Source organism: Lonchura striata, chromosome 12 (assembly GCF_050655825.1).
Source record: "Lonchura striata isolate lonStrDom1 chromosome 12, ASM5065582v1, whole genome shotgun sequence".
In the NCBI taxonomy this organism is placed as follows: domain Eukaryota; kingdom Metazoa; phylum Chordata; class Aves; order Passeriformes; family Estrildidae; genus Lonchura; species Lonchura striata.
The window spans coordinates 16,937,048-16,955,321 of record NC_140714.1 but is presented as its reverse complement, the minus strand read 5'-3'; the positions used below and the strand labels follow the sequence as shown (position 1 = coordinate 16,955,321).

General features: G+C 44.3%; 1 protein-coding gene across 2 annotated transcripts in view; it reads right to left on the bottom strand.

The window, feature by feature from the left end:
- The window catches only part of RAD54L2 (RAD54 like 2), a 68,638-nt gene extending 51,702 nt beyond the window's left edge, over window positions 1-16,936 (bottom strand). For both annotated transcript variants that reach the window (XM_021529167.4, XM_021529164.3), the window contains exon 1: window positions 16,784-16,936. The gene's annotated coding sequence lies outside the window, so the exon portion shown is untranslated. The remainder of the gene's footprint in view (window positions 1-16,783) is intronic.
- Between the last annotated feature and the right edge of the window lie 1,338 nt (window positions 16,937-18,274).

The window sequence follows — 18,274 nt, the reverse complement described above, 5'->3', positions numbered from 1 at the left end:
AAAGCACACAACTGCATAAGTAAAGGAACTATGAGCTTAAGCTTCTCTATGATAAAGTCTTGTAATAGTTTGCAAGCGACAACTGCAATGCTCTTGCAAAATAACAATTAATATTTCTCTATCCTACTTAAAAATCTAGTAAGAAATAAACCTGAAATCAGTGGTTTTAAAGTTTGATTCTAATAAACACTAGGATTTCTCTAATTTACATTATGCAACATATTAAAACCCCTATTAAATGATTACGTAAAAAAATGGTGTCAGGGAATCACTAAAAGGATAAGTATTTTTTCAAAAAGGAGCCAACAATTTTGCCAGCAGACCCCTATATGCTTTAAACAAAACAAAGAAGTGTTTACTGAAAAATCAAAAAGAACTTATTCCTCCCATGTAGCATTTAAAGCCATCCTTTATTGGTTACTTCGTGATTTAAATCCCTTCTTCCTTTGCAGCCTGAGACTGTTGAGACTCCAGCTATGCAGTTTCTCTGCTGTGACTCACAGCTAACTGGTAGCCACGGGCTGCTGGCTGGGAAGGAATAAAACAATTCTCCTCAATTTTATCTTGTTCAAATTACAAACAAACTAAGTAGCATTGATACCCTCTAACTGATGTGTTCTCCACAGGAATATTAAACTGAAGGAAAAAGAAGCAGCCTGTGAAATCATAAATTGGGGAGCATCTGCTTGTCCTGGACCACCCTTCTGAGGAAGGCAAGTGTGCTTCTCCCCACTCCACATAAATATTAGACAATGGATCTAGTCTTCACCCACACTTCATGTGAGTATTAAGGAGCCCACTGTGATTTGTGGGGAACAGGAACTGAGAGAAATAAAATAACAGACTGCTTTTAGAAACACATCCATGTATCAGTTTTGAGAGTTGCAGGACCTGCTCTTTCATTCTCTCCAGGCTAACAATTTCCCTCCTAAAAGGCACCTCAAAACTAAAACCAGCCTGAATCTGGTTGTTCCCTGACAACATGAACAACAAAAGCTGCTGCAAGAAAGGGTGGGAGAAATAAAAAAAAAAAAAACAAAACACAACCAACAACAAAAAAACCCACCGCAAAAAACCATAAAATCAACTCATAAAGAAAGAAAAGGGAGAGCTAATCCTTCCCCTTTGCTGACATGACAGTGCTGGCACTGAGAATGTGACAATGAACATTACGTAAGGCCTGGCTCCCACTGTGATCCGAACAAAAAGAACCAGCGTGAGTCAATGGCAGCATCTGCAGCTCCTTACACAACCTGAGCATCCATCACCTGCTGAGCGAGCTGCCCAGCCACAGGGTCCTTCTCTCCTGCACCTCGGGAGGGTTGTGGGAACACCCTGCTGCTGGCAGTGGCAATGGTTTGTGACCCTTAAAGAAAAGCTGAACTCTCCAGAAGATGCCAGCACTCCCTTCCCCACAGAACTTGTGAGGTTCTTCAGCCCTGGACACAGCCAGCAGAAATAGGCAAATGTTTTTGTGTTTGTATTTAGGTATATAATTATTTGCCTAATCACTGATGCGGTGCTTCTAAGGACAATTTTGTTTAATCATATTAAAGCAGAAATTGACTTCCTGTAAGTCAACTCTCTTCTTTCAAATACTCAAAATATCCTCACCAGTGAGCCATCATAGAAGAGCAATTTGTATGTTACTGCATAAAAGTTCAGGCTACCTGAAGTAAGAAGCATGTGATCAGTTTTGCTTCCAGTAATTACTGACATCTGGACTAACACCATCACAAAATAACAAAAAAAATTCTCTTACTTCACAGAATCTCCATCTATGTTTTTAGCTTTGTCAAATTCTATATAAATGGCACTTGCATTACCTGCTAAAGGAAAACTCTCCTTCCCTGATCACTGTGTTTTTTTAAAGCAAACAGCATTTGAGTGATTTTGAATCTTTTTACATGTTTTGCCCTTGGTGCTACAGCTATAGAAAAAACAACCAAAACCTGTATAAGGAATAAAACCCTAAGAAAATATTTCAAATACTGGGGAAAACTCAATAGTAGGGCACAGTGTGTCAGGATTCCAAATTACATTCAATATATTTTATACAGCAGGTTAATTTGGGAAAGACTTGCCTACATTGCATTAATGATAACCATTTTCAAATTCCAAAAGATAAGTTTGAAAAGTCAGCTCATGGGAGAGGTGTGCCAAGCCTTCTCTTCAAGAACACCCAAACTATGTCAAGATGTGAGCCAATTCCCAAGCAGGAAAGACAAAGATAACTGGAAGATCCCTCTGGAATTTAAGCTCCTGTCATACACAGGTGCCAGAGAAGAAGTTATGTAATAAATCAAGACTAAATTACATAAACAGAAGCAGTGGAACAGAGAGGAGTGAAGAGGCATGGAGCTATTCCCCTCACAAGGAAAGCTCAGTCACTGTCACTCTTTGCAGGCAAGCTGTGGCTTTGGTCATTGAGCTATGGCTCACCTCCTTGAAGAGTATCCCTCAGAAATAGACTAGAATGGCTCATAAATAATATTTTCTTCTTTCAGGATGAGGAAAATTGCAATTTTTCCAAATGTTAAAAGGTCTAATTTTATCCTATTTCCTCAGTATCACCCCATCCACACACACTCCTCTCTCTGCCTCCCAGAGAAGCACATTTCCTTACAGGGGAATGATTCACTGCCTTCAGCTGTGTCCCTGCTCAGGAAATGAGCTTTCCCATCAGCAGCAGCAGCCCAGGGCAGCCCACCATCCCCTGTGAGACAGACACCAGCCACATCACACACTGGCATCACCAGACCACAAAGTAAACACAACTTAACTCTGCCTTGGGTCACAGTTCTGCATGTCAGCACAAAAAATCACATAGGTCTGGGAGCTTGCTTTTGATGCCTCATCCTTCTCCCTCTTCAAACCTGGACTTAAAATCTGAGGTTCAGGTTTAGAAAAAGGAAGTATTCCACAAAGGTTTGTTCCTCTTTATTCCCTACCCCGCCTCCAGCAGTGATAATTACACCAGGGATGAGGAAGTATTACTTATGCTACCTACAGTTTACCAAAGAAATTTGAACATGAGCAAAAACAAGAGGAAAACAAAAAATCCTGAAACAGGAGGAAATGGAAATAAACACTTTTGAACTCATGTGATATGACAATTAGCATATGTTAGACCCAATTTGCTGCCAAGCAATCAGACATTAAACTAATTTTACTGGATTCCAACATAGATTAAAAATCCATTAAAGGATTAAAACCTGTCATAAACTTCTTTCAGAGTCATTCCCTCCCTGCAACATTGAACAGTGGTGGAAAAACTTAATGTTTAAGTGCCACTTTTCTGCTAGTTTTGAAAATGAAGTAACCAAAACCTCTTTATTTTTGCCTTGCCAATTAAACAGGTCAAAATTCAAAACACTGATCCTTATCTATCCTGCACAAATACATCTGCTTTAATAACACTGACACTATAGGCAGCTCACATGGAAAGCAACTGGATGAAAGAGTCTCCTGTGGTTCTGTCCTTAGTAATGGAAGCACCACTTTGGTTGTGCTTTGCTGGCTGAAAACTTCCCAATGGTTTGGACAGGCCTGAAGGGGGAAGAATGCAGCTTACTGTTTCTCCCCACAGAGCACAAACAGCCCAACACATTGCTGAGGGGATTGTTTGGATACAAACAAAAATCACCCCAATGGAGATAATGAATATTATTTCACAAAAGAAATAGAGCTATGAGTCTCATGATATGCATATTATATGTTTAGCTTATAAAATTGTGAGTATATGACTCTACATACTGGAGTTTGCTTCCAAAAGAGCTTTAAAAGCAGCACAATGCAAGCTGGGCTAAGAAGATACACAAATATCAGCAGGAAGATAATACATCCTGAGGGACACCATACCCTTTTGGTGAACATATCCAACTGTCCTGTCCCAATTCAAGCTAAACAGGGTAATAGCTACCAACCAGCACAAGCATACACAGTGTTAACACAGGAAGGAGCAACTGAAAAGGGACATCTTAACAAATTACTGTAAAACACCATATGTCAAATAAACACAACAAACATCCAGAGAAGTAGCTGCTGGCTACCAAACATAGCTGTTTTAGAGTAAAAATGTCACTACCTCCCAAGTGTATAAATTGACTTAACTTCTGTAAATGCTAGCAATGTCTTTTGCAGTACTGGTCCTTACCAAACACACAATAGTGTACATTCATACGCACACAGAATCCAAAATGTTACATTTCCAGGATTCAGAAGCAGAATGACAAGGAGCATTCAGCTGTGATGCAGCCAAATCTCACAACCTTCTGGGTATTCTTTCTCTCAAAGTTAAGAGCAAGTCTCAGTCAAGTGCTTTCCCCAAACGACCACTTCTTCTATCAAAGCTCATTTAGAGTTTGCAAATTCCGTCTGACTGGCAGCTGTGCCCAGTGAGCAAGAACAGAGGGAACAGCAGGAAAGCCAGGTCTTCTCATGTCCTTTGACTTGTTACCATCCCAAATGAAGGCAACCATGTGTCGTAAGAAGGCACCATCCCTACACTCACATGCTGTTACCTCCCCAAATACAACAGGAATGGAACGTCTTGCCTCACCACTATTTGTCTCCCCTCCTTTTCAATTATTAGTTAGATTACTAAATTATTAGTCTTGAATCATAGAACTGTTTGAATTGGAAAAGAGCTCTAAGAAAGATCACAGAGTCCAACCACTAACCCAGCACCGTCAAGTTCACCACTAAGCCATGTCTCCAGGTGCCACACTGACACACCTTTTAAATCCCTCCAGGGCTGGTGACCTCACCACTTCCCTGAACAGCCTGCTCAGATGCTTGACAACACTTTCAATGAAGAAATCTTGCCTAATGTTGAATCTAAACCTCCTTGGTACAACCTGAGACCATTTTCTCTTATCCTGTTGCTTGTTCCTTGAGAGAAGAGACCAAACCTTACTTGGCTACAACCTCCTCTCAGGGAGCTGGGCAGGGCAGTAAGGTCACTCCTGAACCTCCTTTTCTCCAGGCTGAACCTCCTCAGCTGCTCCTCATCTGACTTGTGCTCCAGACCCTTCCCCAGCTCCGTTCCCTTCTCTGGAGAAGCTCCAGCATCTCAATGTTTTTCTTGTCATGAGGAGCCCAAAACTCAGTCCAGGATTTGAGGTGCCTCACCAGCGCCCAGCACAGGGGACAGTCACCGCCCAGTCCTGCTGGTCACATCAGTGCTGGTACAAGCCAGGTGCCATTGACCTCCTTGGCCACCTGAGCTCATGTTCAGCCACTGCTGGCCAGCACCCCAGGTTCTTTTCTGCCAGGCAGCTTTTCCAGACCCTCTGCCCCAGCCTGGAGTGCTGCAGGGGGTTGTTGTGGCCTTCCTGCCCTCCAGGAGGGCAACACTCCTGCCCAAACTGGTGTCACTGCAAACTTACTGAGAGTGCCCTCAATGATTGATCCCCTCATTCAAGTAAATGATAAAGATATTAAATAGGTGTGACCCCAATCCCAAACTCTGGGGAACCCCACTAGTGCCCAGCTGGATGTGGCACCATTCTCTACTACTCTGGGCTTGGCCAGTTTTTTTGCCCAGTCATTTAACTGAACTTGCTCATTTGTCTAATTGGAGAAATTCTTGATTATTATTGATTTGGGCTGAAATAAGAAATTTTTGTAACTACAACTCTTATCTTGGTGGGAGATTTTGGGTACAGTTAACAGCATTCTTTAACAGAAAAAACTAATTACATCGTACTTCCAAAGGAGATTTGCTGGCAATGCTGTAAAATCTCAACCAACTTCATTCATAGTTGTCCCCTTGTTAGGAATGAAGGAGGCAGATGATAAAAGATGATTTCTCATCACAGTAAAGGGATAGATGTTCACAAAGAGAAAGAGTATCTCGTTCTGTTAAAATAAGCATTTTAGTGACCAGAATTATTGATTTAATTGAAATATAAGATCTCCTCTCTTGCTTTTTGTAAGTGCTATGATAAGTACAAGAGGAAGGAAAAGGTACCTCTAAACAATTTTTTGTAAGGGAGAAAAAAATGGCATGTTTCGACACAGTCTGTGTGACTAAGCAGATCACCCACTCCTCCAGTGTTCTCTACTCATTATCTGGGTCTTCTCTCAAGCAGTTGATTATTGTCACTATAAAATAAACAAATTCAGATCACAGACCTGAACTTCTCCCATTCATTGGAGAACAGGATGTGAAGTCACAGTTGACAGAAACTTAAAAATGCTGGCTAGGGTGAATCTTACTATGAATTGTCCAGAATTAAGAGCTCCCCACACCAAGAAAAAACAGCTTCCTGAGGAAATTCTTCTCCAGAGATAAGAGGACCACATACCAAGACTGAGGGAAAAAAAATCAGGGAAAAAAATCTCTTCTGGGATAACAGCTTTTCCCCAAATATCTGATCTCAAATGCACTCCTTCATTTCCAAATCTTCTCTATTCCATGCAACAATCACCCTGACACCCAGTTTTCAAAGCAACTGTTGCTCCCTATTCAGAGCCTATGTTACACTTCATAGCTAAGCACAAAAAGGCACTGGTCTTGTAAGGTTTATTTCTTGGTCCTGTTCCCTAAATTCCTTGACACCTACTAAAATCCAACTGATGTCACCACTCCTACAACAACTTCTCAATTTAAGAAAATATTCTTTGTTTCTGCTATCTCCTCCACCCCAACATCCCCTACAAAAGCAAGCTGATTTTCCTTACTTCCTATGCCCGGAAGCTTGTGTTTGGTTGCTGAGGTGCATTCCATAACCTGGGCACTTGTTTTAAGGAAGGAATATACAGCATTTGCACTACTTTGGGAAAGGAGAAGCCACAGCCAGCTGCCTTTTCACACAAGTGTTAAGTAGCAATGCTGCAAGAGTAATCAAACCTCTGGGCAGTTACATTAGACTAGCAATGCTGTTCCTTTGCTTCCATCAGTGAGTGATGCAAATAATAAATGCAAAGACTGAATAAAAGAGCACACTAAACAGAAGATGGCAACCAAACCCTGATGCTAAACCCACCAATTAGAGAGACAGAGATGTGCTTTGACACTGACAGAGTTTTCAGACTTCACAAGCACCAGAAGGGTAATAAACATTTGGCCTTGATTAAATTACCCATTTTCCCTCTTGCTGACTGCAGCCTCCCAGACCTCGGACACATTTTCTGCAGCAGCTGCTCTTTTCCCAACTCACACACTGCTCCCACACTGTGCCAGCACAACCCCTCTGCATGGCTGGACAGCAATCTGATTCAGCTGAAAACCAACCTGGAATCAAAATTCAGTTCCCAAATGTGATCTACCACAAACTTGCATGACCAGCTGTGCAGGCACAAAGGGGGAAAAGAAACAGTGAGAGGGTGAGAACATGCAGCCCTGGGTATGGGCTGATCAAGCTGGAGTCACTGTCACCAAGGCCATGTTCTAAGCAGCCAGATAATGCTCCAGCGCAGAGCACAGACAGCATTTCTATTTGAGAAAGTGAGATGATCCTCATGACAAAGCTTCCTTGCCTTCAAAACTGCAGCCCAAAGGATGGTGCATGTAGGCAAGGTGAGATAATCTTCTCAATTGTCTCTTGCTTTGAGTAGTCAAGGCATCACTATGTGGTTTGTGTAAATTGGTTCTGAACTACATTTTGCTGGATTTCTTCAATTCAAAACCAATGCAATTGCCACTCAAAGCACAGAAATATCATAAAGTATTATCATGCAGTCAGACACTCTTGCTGTGCACATCTCTCTCCCCACAGCAAATACTCTTAAACTGCCCAAAGCTCAAAGCAAAATACACCTCCTCATGTAAATCCTTAGCATGTAGCATCTTTAATGAGAGCCTCTGTAAACAGGTCCTTCCAACTACACGTGGGCACCAGAAAAGGCAGGATAAGGGGGACATGTTAAAGGAACACCTCTATGGGGTGACAAAGGGAAGTGACACAATCTGTACCATGAGAACAAATGGGTAATTTCTTGAACCTCATGAGAGGAATTTACTTTGCCCATGATGATTCCCCCCTTCCAAAGATCAAGGGCTGATTTTTAGTACTTGAATAAGAGAATCACTTTCTTTAGCCCTCTGCCTTTCTTGATTTTCTTGTTGTATCTTATTACATCTGGGATAAGCAGATATTCCTGGGCTGTCCTAGAACCTTGCCCCAAAATGCAACCAAGAGCCACTGTGGGGATCTGGCCAAAAATATATATGGGTGTATGTAGCCTCTCATGCACATCCCCTGTGTTTGCTTTGTGTTTGTTTCACTCAACACTTGAACTTCACCCAAACTGTTCAAGGAGGCATAAACACCCTTGACATGAGGTCCTCAAAGTCTTCTCTCATCCTTTTTTCTTATAGGAATGCAGTTGCCACTCCAGAGACCACTGCTGTTGGTCTCAATTTTCTGATCCAGGCCACAGGTAAACTTTTTCATATTCTATAGCTTATACTAAATAATATCACAGCCAAGCATAGATAAAAGTGAGAAGTGACAGGTCCCCCCAGCAACTATGAGCAAGATACCTGTCTGATATAGGATACAGGAGGAGTTCCAGCACATTAAGACCAAATGAAATTTAAAAAAAAAAAACAAAAACAAAAAAAAAAAAAAAAAAAACCAAAAAACTGAAATCCTTATCTCCCAAGTTTTACAATCTCCTCCAATCCACAAAATCTTATACAGACTCCCACACAATTAACTCTGTTCACCTTCAATCTTCCCTGCCATAAAGCAACTGCAAAGAGAAGCCAGCAGATCATTGCAGAGAGTGAGGGAAGGTAAAGAAACTGTTTACTTATAACCACTTCGGTCTCTCTTCACTGCCTTCCTTCTCTTTGTCAGCAAAATGGGTCAGACAAGATAACAGAAAGGAGAGCAAGAAATGCAGAGGAGACACACCCCCTCCAAGCTGCAAGGAAATTGAAAGATAAACAACTTCCTGCAACAGAAGGATTTACCTCTAAGTCTTCCTGCACAGGCCAGCTCAGGAGTGAGAAAAAAAAAAAAAAAAAAAAGAATACAAGACCTTCCCAAAATATTAAAATAAATCTTAGAGGGGAAAAGGTAACACTTGGCTGGAAAATGGTCCAAGGAGGTAGCTTCTTTCAGCAGGACAGCCTCTTTCAGTGATAAAAGAAGTTACTTCTTACAGGGCTGACCCTTCCCCAAACCCAGATGTCCAGAACAGACAGATTACATCTGATGCTTGCTGAACATCCCTTCTGCACAAGGGCTGCTGGTGAAGGCACACATTCCCTGCTGAAGTTGAGGCAGTGCCTGGGGAAAGACCATCCAGGACAATCTGCCACGAGCAGAGCATCCAGCTCCTGCATTTCCCATGGCCCTTGCTCTGACACATGACTGGGCACACACCCGTGCTGTGATGGGGAAAGGATCAGGATGTCTGCAAAGGTGCCTACCAGGCACAAGCTGCTGTCACAGCCAAATTTGTTCCCATTGTACTTCCAGAAGGGCTTAGGAAAACATCCCAAACCAACTGTGCACAGAGAATCCACAGACAACCAGTAATCACCCTAATGGTCAAGGCAGGAGAGGACCCATGGATTTTTCCTCTCTCCATCCTTCACTGCTTTGGCAGACAGAACACAGCAGAAACCATTCCTCTGGTGAACAGGGGACACATTGATTTCATACTAGCAGAGACACACAAGGCACAACATCCTTATGCATCCACACCCAGCTACCTCTGCCAGCAAGAGCACATCCAATTTCTTCCCCCAATGAAAAGCAATTTCTACAGAATGTAAAGACTACTCACTACTACACATCTTCAGAGAACATTACAAGATTTTTTTTGAGGAAAAACACTTGGAATATATTCCAACCTCTTCAGGAAATGAAACAGCCACCCCTGTCCTTCCACATACAGCCCTTTTCTCTCCCCATCACCAAAAATGACAGTGCTTCCAAAAAAAAGAGATTACAAATATTTGATTTCATTTAAGTACATGGTGCATATAAGCACATTTATTCCCTCAAGTGAAAATATACACTTAATAGATTTAAGGGAGTGCTGTAATATAACAACCAGATCCTCTGAGTGACTCTAGCATGTGCAGGAAGAAAGAGTCTGAACACTGGGTGAGATCTGTTTAGCAAGTGCCAGTGCCCCTGCACTCGTATGGTGTCAGGTACACTTGTACATTTTAGTGCATTTCCTCACCCATATCTTCCAAATGGTACTCCACCTGACTTGATGACTTTGAGAGATGGAGACATCCTAATTTTCCTTAATACTTACAAGCATCTTCCGAATTTCTTCAGTGGTTGATCACATTCACTGCTAACAATCTGTGCTTTTTCCTAATTTGAAACAATCTTTTTAACTTCCAGGCACTGGCTGCTATTGTATCTTTTTCCACTAAATTAAAGAGCCCTTTGGTACACAGCCCATTCTGCCCAAAGAAAATTGAGAAACTTTAAAATACCTTATTATAGGCTAAACCAATTGAGCAGTTCAAGAAAAAGTTTATAATGAGCAGTTCAATCCCTCAAATAACATTGAACACTACATCTTTCTTGTCTTTGAACATCTCTTTGAAAACACCAACATTAAGCCCTGTCAAAACACTCTGCAACTGATTTCACCTCTCTGTCCTCATTCAGTATTTCCTGTTATTATGAATGTACGTTAGTATTTAAAAAATTAATTAGCTTATTTTAAGCTCTGAGGACACACTGCCATATATCTGCTCTTCTCCTGCCATCCTTTCCAAGGTCACTGGTTTCTGGAAGCATAATTCTGTATTCTAAACCTATAGCCTCCAGTCTTTCCCATAACATGCTCCAGCTCTATGAAAACATTTGGCCATATTAAACCCAGTTACCCAAACAATTCAGAGGACACTGTACAGCTGCTGTTCCTTCTTCATGCTTCACCACTCAGGCACAACTTTTACATAATCCACAAATTTGAATAGCTCTAATTTCATGTTTTCTTCCAGGCCACTGACAAAAATACTACAAAGCTCTGGACCTACTATAAATCCCTGAAAAAATCCTCCATTCATATTCTATTTTCCACATCCACTGTTTTTAATCCAGTTGTTGACTCACAGATCATACATGAAACTGTATCTGTTGAACAAGATTCACTTTCCAACAACACCCTCACTGAGTGAAACAGTCATGGGAATACAATTACCACACAAATCCCATTTGTATGTATGTGTTTGATACAAGAGATTTAATTAGAATTTTTCGATCTTCCAGAGCACTGCTACTCCCCAGCCACATAACAGTCTCTTGCTTCACTAATTTTGAGTAAATCCCACCAGCAGCCCTCCTAAATCAATTCCTTTTGGAGCAACATTCCATTTTCCATGTTGACTCAGCAGGTGACAGAGCACCTGTGCTCCACTATCCACTACCAGGCTTTGACAGGCCCAAGGATTTTGCTTGGTTTAGGATTTGGTTGCTTGTTGTTGTATGAGCAACAAACAGAGCAATTCACATAAGATCAATACATTTTAACAACCTATTTATTCTGGATTCAACAACTCCAAATATAATAACCCACAATTCATTGATGCTGACGTTCTGGGTAAGACTTGAGAAACTGGAGAAAATCTTTGGTGAATTACTATGTCTCTAAATTGTCATTTTCATAGTTCTGCTGGGCTAGAAAAGTTCTCTTCACAAGAATTTTAGATAAAAACTTTCACTGTGAAGAGAAGATAGTACAAGTAAAATTATGTTACTTCCACCGTGTTTCAATTATTTCCTATCCTATGTCTGCACTACAAACTCCTTGTTTGTAGGAGAACCAGCCAGGTTCTACATTTTTGTTGGTCAATTCTGCCCTTGCATAGCTCCACTTCTTTGTTAGTTACATCAAGCTGGTTTGCCACAGAGAACACCAGAGTAAAGTTTTCTGCCAAATCACTACAAAACCCCTTTAGTTGCTTTTATAAATTTAGTGCCTCTCTTATATAAAGCATGTTGTTTTGCACTTGACTCGACCAAAGTCCTCCTGGTTCAGTGTAAGTTTTAATGTATTTGTAACCCAGGAAAGCACGTGGGCATGTTGAGCTTTTCCACCTTTGGTTTTCTATTTATGTGCCATCCACCAGCATAAAAACAGTTACAGTGGCAGAAGAGAAATTTTGCTAATATGCTTAATTCTTGGCTAGCTCCTACCAGTACCATTGTGAGTGCACATGCAGAGAAGGAGGAGAGAGTAATTTAAGTCTTACCAGCAAGAAGCTAATTCATCTCATCAAATCTCCTCTGCTTCAAATAGGTGTCCAAGAAGAAAATGCTAACTGCACTTTGCAGCTCAGAAATTCCTCTTAGGATTTAGGGCAGTAGTAGAGGGCACAGTTTTGTATGGTTTGAATGCTGCACTCTGTGTTTATGCAAGCTGCACTGATTGCATCTAACAGATTTCTTCAGCCTGGTTTCAAAGCAACTGGCTGAAAGTCTTCCCCTAAAGATTTCTGCATCTTTGTATAATATCTTCAGTCATGAAGTTATTCAGCACTTTTCCCCAGCACAGGATCAATACTTCCTCCAGACAAGTCCCTACCAGCCTTTACATTGTTCCCAATGCTTGAATAACTGACTGTCACTAACACAAACTTGGATCACTCTTCCTTTCTTTGTGCATTTCAACTTGCAGATACACTCTCAGAACAGCAGCTTTGGGACAAGCTGACAGGCCACCCCAGAGGGTTTCAAATCACTGCTCCTCCTTGCAGGTTTTAGAGCACACTGAAAATGCTGCTATGAGGTCAAAGTGATGGATGTAACCCTTCAAGTGAGCCACAGATAACTCTGAAATGACACAAGATTTTTGGAGGTGTCAGACTGACCCCAACTCCAGCACTACCACTGAGTAAGAGCAAGATTTCAGTTACTGCAGCTGCTCTGAGATTGCAATAGCACTGAAGCAGCCTTGCTCACAGGACTGCACAGAAATTCTGCTACTTCACATCAGGCATAAATTGAATCAATGGTGCATCTGACCTTTAAGAATTTCTGAAAGGTTATTTTCTATACCTTGAGATACGTTTCAAAGTAACAAATCTTACTGATATTCTTATGCAGTTTTATATCTGCATGAATGAAAGCAATATATACTTTTCCACCTTTTTATTCCCCCTCAAAACTTGTTTCAACTTCAGATATACAAATCAGCAAATGTGCAGTTGGCATTTGCTGGTTATCACATACAAAATACTGATCAATGTCATGCCACCAGCAAGCTGATTTTAAAACATGATGACTTATAAAAAACAAGCAACAAAACAATATCACCATATTCTCAGAAACTCAACCAGCTTCTAAAGGTGCCTGTTCAATAAATTTTACCTTCTCATGGCTACTTGTAATTCCACCTTCTTTCTTCTCCCAGGCTATAATGACACTTGATTTCATCAGCTAATTCTGTCCCTTTCTCAAACAACAAATGATTATTTATTATTTCATCATTCCCCTTCATCTTTAAGATTGTTTCTTAATAAGCATAAAGCCCTAAAAATTAAGTGTGAGGTTTCTAAAAGTTAACAAGAAACACAATTTTCATTCATTGTTTCAAATTATTAAAAATATCAGATTCCACACAAGTCATCTTCTGTGCTGGCAAAAGTACTCAATAAGCAGTGATTTGGGTTGCAAGAGAAACCCCAGCTCTCTATAAATTATTTTTATATAGCTAAAATATTGCTTAAACACAACAAATTCTTGTCTTGAGATGAGCATTCTCTGAAACAAGTTCAGCTGTAATTAACTCAACAATCAGGTAAACATAATACAGAAATTATTTTGTGTAAGCAGAAAACATGTCTCTATATCTGTACCAAGGCTCTAGGAATAGTAAACAGTACTTAACCTTTGCAGAACCTAAGTTCTAGAGAATTAGCTTTAAAATAAGAGACTATGTTAGCAGAGAATATTACTCCACAGGGTATTGTATCCCAAAAACTTCTAGGCACCTGATGGAAACAAGCCCAGAGAAATTACAGGAACATTGTTGCATGGTAACTAACAGCACTCTTAAAAACCTTGTACCCAACTGCTTCATTCAAGTGACACCCATAAACCACCATACTTGAAAGCACTTTCTGCATTGTTACATTCTGGATTTGATCATATGGGATTTAACTCCATCCCCATGGGAAAGCCTGCCACTCCCTTCCTAGCACAGTAACTTGATACATCTCAAAGAAATGTTTCAAAGGACAAAATCTTGAGAAACGAAGTGAAGGCAAGGCAACGGGCAGACCTGTCAACTGGGAACCCAGGGTACCTGTGAGAGCAGAAGACTTAAGAAAGGGAGCCAGGGAGCCAAGAGTCATATTAGTGATAACTGGAATAAGTGGAGAAGGATGGAACAACTACTGCTGACTGCTCAGAGCTGCTGTGTGTGTGCACATGAATGAGGCTCTGTGTACAGCTGTGTGGCAGGAGCGTGAGAGACATCGGTGGTACAAATACATCCCTGCACACAAGAAATGCAACACCTGGTGATAGCACTGGGCTGTACCAGCAGGAGCACAGCCACCCTGACCCAGGGAAACCACAGCTCCTGGCACTCGGCACTTCTCAGAGCCACTGCAAACACCACAGGCAGTTTTGGGCACCCCCAGTACATGCTAGGCACTGATAAACCAGAGTGGGTTTGGTGGAGGGCTACCAAGATGCTCAGAGGGACAAAGCTGCATGAAGAGAGGCTGTGGGAGATCCAGATCAGAGAAGAAAAGGCTTTGAGGAGCTGACAGACGATCTGCTGGACCTACAGGGGGTCTGTGCACAGGGGCACTCGGCAGGACATCGGACACAAACTACAATGGTGCAGGTGTGACCCGACCTAGAGAAAAGGTCTTTCCTGGTGAGGACAGTCAAGCACCAGAGCAAGGACACAGAAGCTGACAAACCTTTGTTTAAGACCTGAATGAACAAAGTCCTGGTCTGACCTTGGTGTACATCCCACTTTGAGCAGCAGGTTGGACTAGACATCTCTTGAGGCCCTTTCCAGTCTGAATTATTCCACAATGTCAGCTTGGATCCCAGAGAACACCACAATATCCTGTTACAAATTTACTATGCCAGGTTATACCTTTCAAATCTTCACTAAAATGCAACCACTGTAGAGAGAAGACAAACCCATGCTGTATGGTTCATCTCCTCACAAGACCATGGGTTCCCACGCAGGATCTGCAATAGGGTATCACATCAGGAATTCCATGAGATTTTACAGGCACAGAAGTTACCACTGAGTGCAGAACAAGTGGAACCCAGTGCCTAAACATTCAGAGCTTTTCTGGGAGAAGGTGGTGTTTACTCCAAGGCAGAAAATGTCACACATCCACAATAGCTCTTCCTTAAAGTAGCAACTGTATATTTCTTGAAAACTTCACATTCAGCACCTACCCTCAAGGAACAACCCCTACATTCTGATGCTGTAAAGGCACAGGGTAAGAAGTTGCATTGTTCTCTCTGTATATTCAGGGTCTACAGCTCCACAGCTGGGAAAAGAAGCCTCACTTAGCAAACCAAAACCACACCAGCTCCCACCAGGAGCACCTGCAGTGGTCTAAGCAGACTGTTTTGTTTTTATTCTTCTGCTGGGTGCTGCTGCCCCTAGAGCAGAGCAACTTAAACAAAGGCTGTTATTCTAAATTAATTGATTCTGCACTGAAGCACAGAGAGACCACTCACAAGGCCCATTACTCTAAGTCAGGAAGGGGAGCTACCACCTTCAGTCAGGCAGCAGAACATCTCGAACCAACACAGAAGTTTCTGCAATGATTTCCTATAGGCTACGTGATTATTCACCAAGTATGATGCTTGCATAACCATACAAAGGATATCCAATGTTAACAGTTATAAAGACAAGCAAATGTAACCATCTTATTAGCATTTTTAAAAAGGAAAAAAAGAACTGTTACTTCCTTTTATTCTTTGGGTTTTTCCTGTTTAATGTTTTGGGTTTGGGGTTTTTCTTTTTGGTTTTTTAAACCAAAATTCCCCTGCCTGCACATAGACTGGAGGGATGTAGTAAACTTTTTAAAGCACCAGTTTTGTACCAATCGACTAAGAGACAGGATGGGATTTCAATGGAGTTTACAAGCATCTCTCAAATGTGAGCACTGAAACACACACCCCATTCCTCGGAGGGAGCAAGTTAACAAGCTGGAGACAGGATCCGGAGAGGAGAGGTAACAGGATCAGCAGCACCGGTCGGCACACCGAGCCTTCCCCTTCCGCAGCTCACAAACAAGTCTCACACAGACAATAAATTATGACTTTGCATGTCTGTTTACCAGTCCCACAGACCATGTTTACCAATCCCACACATCACTGCTGCTCGGCCAGGGCAGAGCGCGGCAGCCGCTGTGCCCGGGCACCGCCGGCCCTTCCGTCTCAGCACCGCGCCGCCAGCACGGGCGGACCCCGGGAGCCGCGGCACTCACGGGGGGCGTGCGCACCCCCGGCTCCCCCACAGTCCAGGCCCCGACGCGGGGCCAGGCGAGCCCCGGGCCGGCCGCCCCACTCCCGGTGGCGGGTGCAGCCTCAGCCCCGGGCCCAGCCCCGCAGCCCCCGGCTCCTCGCCCCGCACCGGGACCCGCCCCCCGGGCGGCCGGGCAGCACCGCCCCTCCGCCCTCCCACCCCCGCACCGCTCCGGCCCCTCGGGCCGCGGGAGCCGCTCCGCCGCCCCCCCCCCGGCGCCCCCCGCGGGCCGGGCGGGCGCCCCGCGCACACCCCCGGCGGGGCGGGCGGGCCTCGGCCGGCGCGCCCCTGCCCGGCCCGCTCCCATCGTGGCGGCGGCCCCGCAGCGCTGCGCTCTCACCTGGGCGGCGGGCGGGGGCTGCGGCCCGGCGGCCCCGGCAGCTGCGGCGGCGCCGGGAGCTCCGGGCGCTGCGGCCGCCCCGCCGCCTCCTCCCGCCTCCGCCGCTCCTCGGGCTCCGCCGCCGCTCGGGGCCGCCGCTCGGGGCCGCCCCCCGTCGCAGCGCCCGCCTCGTCCCCCGGGCAGCAACAGGCGCCTCCGCCGCGAAGGTTCCGCAGGGCGCAGAAAGGTTCCCCCCGGCCCGAGGGGTGCCGGGGCTGGGGCGGGATGGGGCGGGATGCGGGGCCCGGGCTGCTGCTGCCGCTGCCATGGGCTGTGAGGAGAGCGACTGCAAGGGGCAAGCCCCCACCGCCCGCGGAAAGCTGCTAATTAGCCAGAGGGACCCGTGGTCATTAAGGCTGAGCAGCCTCGGGGCCCTCTCCGAGGCGGGGACAATGAGGAGCTCAGCTCCGGGCCTTGGCACCTCGGGGTTAAAGCCCTTCGCATGCATAAAAACCCATGGCTCTCCGGGCCCCTGCTCTGGCGCCGGGCTCTTCACAGGAGAGAACTTTCTCTGTACCCGGTGACACAGGACCATTGATGTTCACCACTGCTGTGCCCCGTTCTCCTGCCACGAGCCTGCCTCTGCTGCCTCCATACCCTGCCCACAGGCCCTGGGCAACCACCACTCAGCCCACCCAAACTCTGCTCCAGCTCGACATTCCCACTTCCCTCAGCCTGTTAAGCCCCAACCTTTCTGCAGCTTCCCCAGGGTTCTTTAAAATTGAAAGTCTCACATACCAGAATTATCCAAAAGCGAAGGCAGCATTTCAGATATGAGTGCTGAGGAAAAGGTGAGTTCCTTGCTCATCTCCATGGACTGGCTGTGGTCCCACAGACAGAGCCCAGCGTGCCCATGGCCTCTGTCACTGCCAGGACACTGCTGACACCACACTGAGATGCCCAGCCTGCACAGCAACCTGAGTTCTGCGTTTTCATCTGTTACAGGGAACAAAAAGGACAAGTCCAGCAGGGAAAGTCCCTGTCTGGTTCTCCCATGTGCAAATAGCCAGAGCAAGAAAAATACAAGTGGGAGACTGGTGTCTGGGCCTGGGTATGTACCAGCAACCTGAGCATCATCAGTGTAACTCAGCTGTGAGTACTTCAGGGGCCTCCTGGGTTTCAGGGAAGCCAGAGCTGATCCAAAATAAAAAGGCCACAGCATCACAGAGTTATCTCACAAACAGTGTGTCCCAGAGTACTTGGCAAAGGCACAAAGGGATCACAGTAAACTTTTACCCTTCTACCCATCCAGACACATCCAAATCCTCTATGGGGCCATCTGCTGTTAAACCTGATATGAAAGTCCAGATTTTCCTTCCCTGCCTCAGCCTGAGACCTTCAGAGAGAGCAATGAGTGGCAGAGACCTCAGAAGCAACAGAACAAGTCCAAGTTAAAGCAGGCAGAATGCCCCCAGCAGAGCAGCGAGGAGTTCTTATGGGCTTTTAATGTGT